We start from the raw sequence: 12,726 nt of genomic DNA on the forward strand, positions 1-12,726 counted from the left end.
CCCCTGCTACCTCCTCTCATTAGCGATTAAATTCAGTGATGCCTTCAACAATAAACATGGGGCTCTGCCTTCAAAGTCTCCCAGTTAGAGTACCTAGGAGACTGACTAGACTATCTGACAAGAGACCTCACGCTGCATAAAAATAGCAGCTAATATGTACTGAACACTTTCTGCATCAGGCACTAAGTACTCTCTATATATTATGACAGCAACCCTGTGACGTGAGTCCTACTGCCATTCTTGTGTTTTAGATGCAGAATCCGAGACACGGTTAGGGAATTCACCCAAGGCCACTCGGGCAGTGAACGGCAGAGCGGGGATAAGACACAGTTATGTTCGCAACCACTACGCCGCACTGCATCTTGCTTGCCCCTGTGACCAGTCACTAGGGACGTCCTGAAGACCTGTGCTGGGAAGGATCTGAGGCTGTATCCTAGCTCAGGAAAGAATACTTTGATCAAACCAGAAGAAAGTCCCCAAGGGCTGGGTCCTTACTGACTGTGATGATGCCACAGCCCAACCAGGACACGGAGTGAGGGTGGGGTGGCCCATGGTGCAAGCCCAGGACAGCCCAGGACAGCCCGTAAGGCCCTGCCAAATCTCAACAGTCTCCGAACCTTCCAGAAACAGACTCAGACATCGGGCAGATGTGCAAAGATGAGAAAATAACTGCAGCTTGGCTGACACATCCTCAGTGTGGACTGTAATGCCAGCAGCGGGTCTCGGGGAGCCTTTAACACAAAAACTTATCTTCAGAGACCTTCCCCCACCTTCCTGAGCTCCTTCTCCCTTCTGGGCAACTCCTCCAAGCACCCACACCCAACGTATTCCTTCTCTCCCCCTCCCTCCATCAAAGTGAGATACGCCTCCCAGGCACCTTCACCCAAAGGAAGACATCTCTAGCCACTTGGTTACAGCCACCCTTGTTGAGTATTTGCTCTGTGTGCTAGGCGCTGCACTAACATTACCTCATGGAATCCTCATGATATCGCCAGTTCCGGGCTGCATCTCGTTTGACCACCAGCAGCTCTGGCAAAGCTGAAGATGCCCCCTTCAAACTCTCTTCACTTGGCTTCCCAATCTCACCGATCTTGTTTGCCATCCCACCCTACCGGCTGCTCCTATGCTAGTTTCCCCTCATCCATCCGACCCCCTAAATGCCAGAGTGACCCAGGGCATAGATGTCTTCTCTGGCTACCTCACCCCATACGTGATGTCTTCTGAACCCAAGGCTTTATTTTCTAATTCTATATATCTCCACCCCAACTACATCCCCCGAGTCCCCATCTCTTATTCCCGACTTCCAACGTGACATCTTCACTTATATATCGAGCAGGCTTTTCATACGGCTACAACAGAACTCTTGGTCCCCCATCTGCCTCTCCGCATCTCGGGATGCAGGAGCTCCATTCTTGCAGTGGCTCAGACCAAAAAAAACTGGAGTCATCCTTGACTTCCTTCTTTCACGTCCAACGCACTAGAAATCTTGCTAACTCTGCCTTTAAAACAGACCCAGAATCGTCCACTTCCTACCCTCTCCACTGCTGAATTCTGCTCTAAGAATCCATCATCTCTCCTAACTCGGCTCCCTGCTGCCACTTCTGACTTCTGATGATTCAGTCTAGTCTCAACTCAGAAGCCAGACTAATCCTTTTTAAATCAATCAGATTGTATCACTCCTCTGTTCAAATCCCTGCAGAGGTTTCTGAGCAGGCTCCTGATAGATCCGCCGTCTTTCCCACAGCCTAGAATATTCCATGTGGCTCCCAGGTAGCTCTCTGTCCCCTCTGCTCTCCCTGCTCATCCCACTCCAGCCACTTTTCTACACTAGAGTCTTCACGTGTCCCCTCTGCAGGGAGGAGTCTTTCCCCAGCTCTGAGTTCCTTCAGGTGTCAAAGGCTCCTCCCCAGGCAGACTTTCCCTGACCGCAGCAGGTACACACTCATACACGCACACTCACATCCCCATCACTCTCTCTGCTCCATCACCTTAATTGCTTATTTCACCCGACATATTATGCATTTATTTGCTGACTGTTGTTATTTTCTACCCTAGTCCATTAGACTATAAGTTCCATGAAAACAGAGACTTCTGTATTCACAACAACCAGGGTAAAGACTGCCAGAGAGTAGGTTTTCAACAAATAATTATTGAATGAATGAACGAATATATTGTACAGATGAGGGTCAGAAGGTCTAAGTAATTTTCCAAAGTTCCTACAGTGGGTAGGTGAAAGAGTTGATAGTCTCACTCCAGGTCTGTCTAAATCTGCTTCTCAGAAATCATGATGTGTAGGGGAGCCCTGATAAATCAAGCCCTGATCTGTGAAATACAAATGCTTGGAGATATCAAATAGCACGCTCAAAGCCCAAAATAGTTACCATAACTTCCTGAGAGACTTGACCCGAGACGCGCTACCCTACGGACTCGTGACCCCCCGCCACTTCTGTGTCCCTTCGACATCAAAAAGTGTGTCCTCTCATGGTCCTTCTCTGAAATGCCTGGAATTAAACAAAGCAGGCGCAGCCCCTGCCCTTTGGAAGCTCAGCAATCTAGAACAAACACTGATGCACACAGGGCTGGTTTCGTGAGCTGGCAACCACATGGGCTGATTTTAGAGGCTGGGAAAGCTTAGTCCAAAAATATCTACCCCTCCCAAATGCCACAGTGCCTGGAATTCCACCATTAGAGAGATATTTCTGGGAGTTTAAGCTCTATCTCTGATTCTGAGTCACTTTGTTTTAGGTACATATATATATATTTTTAAAAACAGTACATAGTTGTGTTTAGGGTGTTTTTTCTTTTTTTTTACCCATTCTGTTAGTTTATTTCTTTTAATAAATAGGTTGACCTCATTTACATTTATTATTGTATTACATTTGTTTGTCATAATACTATCATCTTGAATATCCTTTTCCCTTTTAACGCTTCATTTATATTCCTATGTTTTCTTTACTGTGTAGTCTGAATTTCAGTTCATACAGTGGTTACCTTTTCCATTTTAAATAAGATGCTTAAATTTCTATTTCTCAATTAGCTTCAGAAATCAAGTCGTATCCATTACCTCCCAACTAAGAAAGATGAGAAAATTAATGATCTTATAATTCCTCCCATTTCCTTTCCACCTACTCCTGCCCTCCCAATAAACATAAACTTTTTGTTATTATGCTGCTGGATTTTTCCTACCATGTGGCTATATTATTATCTTTATTATTTTTATTATCTTACATTTGGTAGTTGCTGATTTTTTTTTCTTTTAAATGCAAGAAATACCTGGAAGAGGCCTCAGTTATCAGACACCAGTATCTTTGGATGAATTAAATGTTCAAATTGCTTTCATTTAGGCAGTAGGGGCTCCTAGGCTGCAGGACAGCCAGGAAGAAGTGGGCGGGGAAAACACAAAACGGGAAATTGGATGGAGGATGGGGAAATACATGAAAGGCAAATTTTACCTACTTCTCTGTTTTGCCTTTTGTCAAACATAGAAACAAAGGGAACACATAAAGTAGACTAAATAAACATTCCCAGAAAGCACCACGATGGCTGATGCTCTGCTGGTGTGAATGAGACAGACACGTAAGACACCTCTGTGCTCATCATCTAAGGTTGGCACCATGGGGGTTGGTGGGAGAGGAGGAAGAGAAAGGCTGAACTTCCCAGGGAGCAGACATCACAGGCTTCGAGAGAATTCTCTCAGCTACAAACTCCATCCCACGTCACGTCCTGTCCGCAAGCAGTCTGGCGGGGCCTGCCTCTCACCACAGAAGGCACGCGAAAACAACCGCCTCCCGCTCGTTCCAGGCTCAATTCTTTCTGAGACGGCCCTGGGTTTCTTTATCTCAACCCCTTGTGAGAACACAGGAAACCCTGCTTCCCCAATCCTGAAATATCTGCGTCAGGAAGGAAGGCATATCGTCTTTCCAGGGCCTCTGTTTTGCTTGTGAACCAGTTCGATAGTCCGCTTTGTAAATGCTGGCAAAAGCAAACCAATTCAGACCTTCCTTGGAAATGGCATGTTTGAAAGATAATGTCCAAATCCATGGCAACAATGGGGGAAAAGGTAGGTCATAAAACCGGGTCCGAACTTTGCACAAACTGGACTAATTACAGTGCTGGAGAGGTCTTTTGTTATTGTTTTATTTCGTTTGGTTTGTTGATGGTTTTTTTTCTTTTTTGGCTTACTAAGAATTGTTCAAGAGAAAAATCATTCATTTTTTTCTTCAACATTCTTGCCATACTTAGGGTATATTTGTTAATTCACCTTTCATTAGCTCCAAATGAAATTTATTTTTTATGTTTTATAGAAAACATACAAACCTTCAGCTGGTTCAAGGATATTTTATGATCAACTTTTGTAAGTGAATATGCTAAGTCAAGGCATCTTAAGAGATTAATATAATTGAATTAGAGAGCCATCGTGCTCACTATTAGAAGATTTCAATTAAAAAGGTTTGCCAGAGACAAAGGGTGGAACGGACCTCTGGGATTGCTTCACAGGCCCAGAATTCTGTGTTGCTATAAGCAGAAGTGGTATTTGTGCTTGACAACGTGTTCTGGGCCGTCACCCATGATTTCTAAGCTGGACTCTGGTATTAATCACGTTCACACGAGCCTCAGATGGCCTTTATTTCAGAACGGATGAAAAACCCACCTTTCTGTGAAAAATGGTTAGTTGAGGTCTGGAAATGAATTTTTTTCTTTTTTAAAGAAGCCAAGTCTTGAAGTCCCTAAATTCCAAGGCAACTTCTCTTTCTGTCTGTTCCTAAGGACCTACCAGCATAGACCTGAGGTGTTGTTTGTATACCAAACACTGCTGTGACACTGAAAAAAAAAAGAAAGAAAAAGCATAAATGCTCTTTGCCTCCAACCTCTTAAAGGATCTGTTAGGCCGTGTGTGTGGATTCTTAACCACTATTCCCAGGACCGGTCTCCACGCTGCCAGCTGCCTTGCATCCCGGGCCCCTCCTCCCGGCTGCCTGGCCCTGCACCCTGCCGTCCACCCCCCCCCAAGCGGCCCCGCCTCCAGCGTCCTCCAGCTCACATCCCTCCGAGGATGTCCCCATTGAGCAGCGTGAACACAAAGAGCCTTTTCCAGGCTCTCCCGGGCGCAGCGAGAGCGAGGCCGGCTTTGAGGAACGTGCCAAGGGGGGCGAAGGCCTCGCTTTGAAAACGCTCCTCCAGTTTGCTGACTCGTGGGACTTGGGAGGCCCGGGGAACAGTGCCCGGGGAAGAAAGCCCCTGGCCTGGCCGGGCCTCCCTGGCGGGCACCCCCTGCTCTTTTCATCGGGGCCCCATGTGACACCCGTGAGGGAGCCGGCGGCCCCGGGCCGCTGAATGAAGGCTGGTTGTCGGGGCCCCTCTCCCGCTGCAGCCCCTGCTTCGGGACACACGCCTCCCGACTGCTAAATCGCGGCTGAGAAAAGGACAGCAGTTTTGCCATCACCCAGAAAGCCCCTCTCGGCTGCTGTTCTGTCCTCCTGGGCGCCCCCCTGGGGCCCGCCTGGCACAATGGCCCGCATTTGCAGGACGGGCAGGAGTGGCCGGGCGAGGACGGGGGTCAGTAGGAGTTGTAAGTCCTAAAAGGTAGGAGGAAAAATCCACTGAGCACAAGAGGCTGTTCTCCTTTGCTCTGGGTCCGCGAGAAGGCCCCGTGATTCAGCACAACAAGTACCGGCATGGCAGCCCGCGGCGTGTTTGGTTCTCGCTCAAGTGCAACTTCTTGGTTGTCACTCAAGTCTTTCCCTCCGTAAAACAGGCCTATGAGACGTGGGCCCACGGCAGTGGCTCAATAGAGCCCTATTGTTAAATCACTTGACAAACTGCAAACCCGAGTCCGAAATGCTCCATCCGCTGACCACCGCTGATGGGTGAATAATGAAAGTGAGACTTCGAGGGCGGCCACCTTGCCCATCTGTTTATTTTTCCTGCCTGAGTCAAAAATGGCTTCCAGGCCCTGGACTCACAGCGGTCACGGCTCCTCCCGCCGCCAGAAATGTGCGGAGGACAGTGCTATTCAAGGTCATTGGCAGGAGGGAGGGCCTAGCTAACACAAAGGGCCCTTGTGGAAATGTGGGCACCCAGAAGCAAGGATCAGGGCAGGACTCCCATGTAGGACGCAGCCCAGGGCTCCCCTCTCTGAGAGTTTAGGAGCAAAACAAAAGTGTGGTCAGTATCAAGGCAGAAGCACAAGTCCTAGCGTTTCTGTGAAGGAGAAGAAGGCATAGCCTCCAGAGGGGGAAGATTACAAACACCCCTCTGGGCGGACAGGTGAGGAGAGGGGTGCCGCGTGGCCAAGCCAGCTGAGACCTGGCACCCCTTTCTCCCAGGCTGGGGGCTCAGGGAGAGTAGCCCTGGTCCCCTCCGCCTCTCTGGGCGCCCTTCACACCCTCCCAGCCCTGATTTTCACAGCTCTGTTGCTGGACAGGGAACTGTCAAGGTCAAACTGGAGGCTTCTCACAGGTGCAGGAAGGCGCACCAAAGCATCTTCTTAAGAAGTAAACAACGTTGCCTAATTTAGCTCTTTTTTTTTTTTTTGAACTGCTTTGAAGTGGCAGTTTCTAGGGAAACCCCCAATGCCCTTTAAGGGGGAGATCAAGGACTCCAGCGTGTTGCAGCTAAGCTGCTCAAGCTACTTAGCTGCAAGCCTAGGTGGACGCGGCCAGGCCAATGTACAGTTAATACACAGACACGCAGGTGAGTCAGCACAGCCCCTACCCTCCGGGAGCTTGTAATCCAATGCAGTGGAGAGACCAACAGTAATACATGGCAGGGGCAACTGAAGAGGTGCAGAGAAGACGCTGGCAGGCCCCAGAGCAATTCATTCATTTTAGGAAAAAGCAAAGAAGGCTTCACAGAGGAGGTGGCTTCTGAGGCTGGGTAGGAGTTCCATGACTAAAGAAGCCAGGTTGAAGTAAAAGCATAAGCAAAAACTAGGAGTCAGGAGAGCTTGTGACGTGGCCAAAGCACAGGGTGGGGAGAAGCGAGTGAGGCTGGAAGTCAGCTGGGCCAAACCTGGAAGACCTAGAACATGGCCAATTCGGGGGCAGGGGGTGCGGGGAAGCGCAGCGTAATTCTACCTGTCTTAGGATAACTCGGACAACACTGGGAGGCCCACCTGCAGAGACTAAAGACATTACAGTCATCTAGAATGACCCAGGAAGGACGCCGAGGCATGATGGCCTGGCCCACGGGGATGGGAAGGAGGAAGCGGGGAGAAGGCAGGGAGCAGGTGACACTGAGGTCTCTGGACTGGACACGTTGGGGGTTGGGGGGAGGGTGGAAAGCCAAGTCACGTATCTGAAGTAGCACACACAGGAGTGAGAGCCGGCTTGGAAGGAAAATGTTGAATTCAGTCAAGGAGAAGCCCAGTTTGAGCTGTTAACAATTCAGGCTTGTAGAAACGTCTACCAAGTAACGAACCAATGAGCTGGCTTTAAAACTGAAATGCAAAGAGATGGCTAGTAAGCTAGGGAGCTGCATACGGGTCCCTGCCTGGCTCCTTGTGCAGGTGACTACAGTGGTGACTAGGTCAGGATAGGTGCAACAGGCCCCTGGGGAGCATGGTGACAGCCCAGATGCCTCGCACCCCACCACCCTTGACTGTTCAGTGTCACTGCCTAAGAAGGGACACCGATTGCAGTCACTTAAAAAAAAAATTGAAAGTCAAGAAGATTCCTTTAGGGCTTCCTTGGTGGCGCAGTGGTTGAGAGTCCGCCTGCCGATGCAGGGGACACGGGCTCGTGCCCCGGTCCGGGAGGATCCTACATGCCGCGGAGCGGCTGGGCCCGTGAGCCATGGCCACTGAGCCTGCGCGTCCAGAGCCTGTGCTCCGCAACGGGAGAGGCCACAGCAGTGAGAGGCCCGTGTACGGCCAAAAAAAAAAAGGAAGATTCCTTTAAACTTTTAACCTCTTTCTCATTAATTAACTAGAATATCTTCATCTGTGTTTACGTTTTAGCTAAATAATCCCCTTAACTGATTAACTGAAGTGAATTCCCATTGGCCAGCAGGAAGGTCAGTGCAATTAGCCTCACCTAAGATCGCAAAGGCGGCCAGAGGCCAGAAGAGATGGAGAAACAAAGAGACAAAAGATGCTAGGGCGACACAGCCAAGGAGAACGGGGGTCCAAGCGCTGGGGGAAACGGCCCGGCAGTCGTGGGTGGTCACTGGAGAATGCCTAAGGAGCCAGGATGGAACTCGGGGAGCCCAGGATTCTGTCCTAACTCCTCAGGGGACCCTGCCAGCTCCACCAGGCCCACCCTCAGATAAGGCCCCCAGCAGGGCACGGTGTGCTCCAGTTCCAGGCTGTCTCAGGGCCACTGAAGGTTTGCTGCTGTTAACCTCTGACCTCACGACCCGCATGACCTGTCAGAATCATTGCAAAGTTGACCAAGACTTGCTAAATTATCACATGAAGAAGAGACAACAAAGGCATGACTGGAAAACATGAGAGAGCAAATGCACGGTCAACCTTGAGATCCTGTCATCAAAAAGTAATATCCCAACCCCCAGCAAGCTTGGCATCGAGATCAGGTTCCACCGAACTTCGACACTGGCACTTAACGTGCAACGTCATTTAGAAACAAATGACAAAAGAAAAACGTCTTAAAAGCTGAGGAGGGGCTTCCCTGGTGGCGCAGTGGTTGAGAGTCCGCCTGCCGATGCGGGGGACGCGGGTTCGTGCCCCGGTCCGGGAAGATCCCACATGCCGTGGAGCGGCTAGGCCCGTGAGCCATGGCCGCTGAGCCTGCGCGTCCGGAGCCTTTGCTCCGCAACGGGAGAGGCCACGACAGTGAGAGGCCCACGTACCGCAAAAAAAAAAAAAAGCTGATGAGCTAAGGGCCAGAGGGGGCAGGGGGGAAGAGGATATATTTTCCTTTTCTCAGAAACCTAGACCAGCCCTGCACCCAACTGTCCTGGCTCCATCGTCCCTGCCTACACAGGTAGGGTGACAACCGTCCCGGGCTGCTGGATTCTCCCTGCTTGGGCAGTGACAATCCCATGTCCTAGAAACCCCCTCAGTGGTTTGGTCACCCCGGATCCAGGTCTAGGGAGGCTCAGGGATGTACTGCTAGGCTGTTGGGACTCTGAAGATGTGGGCTGAGGAGTTAGACTCCCGGTTCTGTCCACTCCCCGACTGCCACTTCCCAGATGTGGGTCCCAGCACAGATCACATCACTGCTCTGAGCTTCAGTTTCCCCCCTCTAAAAAGAGTGCTCAAAACGCTTACTTCATAGGATTGTTTGCAAGGATTTAAACGTAAAGGAGTAGAGAGCACACAGTCTGTGGCACCCAGGAGCTCCCGGGTGGTGTGAGATGGGAACCTGCCCTAATCGCAGCCTGCATGACCAGAGGCTCTACCCAGAAGGGACGCCCGCTCCATGGGGGCAGCCGAGATGCGCACCTTTGCTGCTTCCTCTTGAGGATGCACAGCCCTGTCACACGTGGCCCCGGCCCAGGGCTCCACGGAGGGAGATGTCTGGGGATGCTTGAGGTTGAGCAAGAAAGCCGCATGCCTGGGCCACCACAGCTCCTGCGTGCCAAGCATCACGGAGGACGAAGTGAGCTGCAAGCGTTTCTAAGTGCTTGGTGATGGTGAATTACCCTCCCCCATGGAACAGACTGCAGTACAGTTAGCGAGAGCAGAGGCACAAGTCTTGCCCACAACTGTCCTTCCGGCCCCAGCGGAGCTCAGGGCCTTCTCATTAGTGAATGAGAATGGGGGCATGGTGGTCTCGGGGAGGTGAGGCGCGTGCCTCCCTTGAGGGGTTCAAAGCAGGAAGTGCTGCCCCCGGCCCTGCCACAACTGTAAGAAATGAGACGCTTTTCTTTTCAAAGGTTTTGTGCGTGTCCTTGAACTGCTCTGTGGCTTTTCCAGCGCTGTGTGGCACTCCAGGTGAATGGCAGAGAGGAAGGCGGCAAAGGCTCATGAGATGCCAGGGCTTTGTTCATGGAACAAGTATTCATTGAGCTCCTACTATGTGGCAGCCACGGGTCTACGTGGGGAGATACACAAGCCCCTGCCCTCCTGGAGGCTACTCTTCAGGGTGGGGAGCTGGACAATAAACCAGCAAACATATAAATAAAAGAGAGTATTCACTGGGGGTAAGTGTCCTCAAAGCAAAGCAAAAGCAAAAAGGGGTGATAAGTAATGGCGACAAGGAGGGTGGGGGGGAACCTCTGTAAGGGGTAAGGTCTGAGCCAAGACCAGTCCAAGTGCGAAGGAGTCAGCTGTGCAAAGAAAGAGGGAACAGGAGGTGCAAAGTCCCTGAGGTGCACACACGCCTCGGAACAGAAGGAAGGTTGGAATGGCCCGAGGGCAGAGGGGGAGATGGTGACAGCTTGACCGAGGGAGGGAGACGTGGAGGGGTGACTTGTGGTCTGATTTGGGATACGTGAAGCCAACAGGACTTGCTTGGGGCCGGAGGGGTAGGAAACAGAAGAACCAAGAGCGACTCCTTAGATTCAGGGTAAACAGAGGTGAGAGAAAAAGGCCATGCGGAGCTTGAGATGCCTGCTGAATATTTTAGTGGGGATGTCAAGCCAGGCCATTGGACAGATGCGCTCAGTGGAGGGTCAGGGCTGGAGATATAAATAGGGGAGAGAAACGTTTAGGGTTGAGAGAGAGACGTTGATGAGCAGCGTAGCAACACTGCCTAGCTTCCAAACGCACCCAGGCAGCCGCACCCTTTGCAACCGAAGTCCCTTCGTGTTTCAAACAACTCTACAGTCTGCACACACGACTGCGTGGAGGAACCCGGCCCAGGTCCTGCCGGGCTTGGGCTTTCGTTTATTCGCTCAGCAAACCCGTGTCCTGCTGGGCCCAATACTTACCCTGGAGAACAGGACTCTTGCCCTGGGGGAGCCAGCTCACTTGAAAAGGAGATGGGAGAACCTACGGGTGTGGCCACAGGAAGGGGAGGGGCAGGGGCAGGGGCGGGGCGGGGGGGGGGCCGGTGAGGGGAGGCAGGCTGCCTGGGGGCTGGGCTTGCTGGGCCATTACCTGGCCGAGGACCTGGGCCAAGTCCATCTGCAGGCTTCGAGGCCTCATTTGTTGGACAAGATGATCTCCAAGACTCCCCTCCAGTCCCCAAAGGTCATAATTATCTGGAGCTGATCGCCCAAGGAGACAAATCAGATAGGCAAAAAAGAAGATGGAAAACTCCTTTTCCTTCAGTTGTGCTTTTCTTTAAACCTCCATTTTACCTACATCTTCATGCTAGTTGCCTGAAGCCTGGGCAGTCCCTCCCAGACAAAGCAGTCTTGCCGTTAAGTTCTGTGCTCTGCCCCTCACAGCAAAGATCCGCACACGGCAGTCCCACCACCTTCTCCCCAGCCCCCCTCCGCTGGCTCCGCCTCGGAAGGTGCGAAAGCTCTTTGGTACTAGTACGGTTTATTATAAGGTGTGGTCCCCCAGACACTACCCTCTCTATATTTTGACAGTATGACTTCCTGTAAGATTACTGAGTATCTCCTGTCATCTCAGGAACAAGGCTGATACCTCGTTGTTGGGGTTTTTTTTTTTTTCCTCCTCTCGACAATATACTTGACATTTAATGCATCATCAAAAAGTTTCTGAGGTTTTGGGGCTAAAACTCTGAAAGTATTACTTCCTGTCCCAGCAGCAGCTCCAGTGCCCCGAGCAGCCGGAGGCTTCTGAAGAAGGGCTGCTGCTCCGCTTTCAGCCCCACCAGACGGCCCCTTGCACTTCAGAACTGGCCAAAAGCCCTCCCTCCCCTCAGTGAACCCCCTCAAGGGCTGAGAAATGTGCTCTAGTCCAGAAAACAAGGGCCGCCAGTCCCCGTCCCAAGCTCTGTCCCTTAGTTCTAGGGTCCTTGAGCAAGTCTCTCAACCTCTCTGCTACCAAGGGCGGCAGAATTGCAGAGGTGGGCAAAGTAATCTCCAAGGAATGTTCTAGCATCCAACTCCCGGGTGTCGGCGCACATACTTGAACTGCCCTCAAGACCAATAGGGCGAGACCCACTGTAAAACCTGCCGTGAAACCACACATTTTTCCCAGAGGTAAGAAGGTTATTAGCTCGGTCTCCCCCAAACCCTCCCCAATGGCCTCGTACCAGGGGAATGTACCAGACCTGCTCTGGGAAAGCTGGAATTTGCAGCCTGCAAGGTGGAAAAACATGCCTCATTTCTGCAACTCTGCATTCCTTCCGCAGGATCTGTGGTGCACGCGCTCTAGGGCAGAGCCCAGGTGAGGCCTGGGGATGCGAGACAGAAGCCAGCAAAGCCCACATCCTCTGGGGTGGGCTAGGAACCCACAACTGCCCACAGGAAATGCTGGGAAGGACCGAGGGGGCACAGGAAGGGAGCCCTGGCTTATCCTGAGTGATCGGAGAGAGGGGCAGGGAAGGAAGGCTTCCTGGAGGCACCAGCACCTGAGCTAACTCAAGAGTTTAGTAGTGACTGGGCAGCTGAGCCTTCCAGGCAACGGCAGCAGAAGCGCCAAGGGCGCAGCCCCAAGACAGCATCCAGTGGGTAACGCCACACTGATCCGTTAGGGCCACAGAGCCCGTGGGCAGTTCACAAATCCAGGTCGAGGCTTCAACATCTTTCTCGTGTTAGGTGTTTAATCGGGGGTGGGGGGGGGTGGAGTCACGAAAGGGTTCACAGAGAGGTGACCTAGGAAATAGGTCTCAGTTAGGAGGAGAGATGGGGAGAGAACAGCACAGATAAGGAACGGAAGTGTGAAAGTTCAAGGTGTACAGAAGC

Source organism: Lagenorhynchus albirostris, chromosome 18, assembly GCF_949774975.1.
Source record: "Lagenorhynchus albirostris chromosome 18, mLagAlb1.1, whole genome shotgun sequence".
Classification (NCBI taxonomy): Eukaryota; Metazoa; Chordata; class Mammalia; order Artiodactyla; family Delphinidae; genus Lagenorhynchus; species Lagenorhynchus albirostris.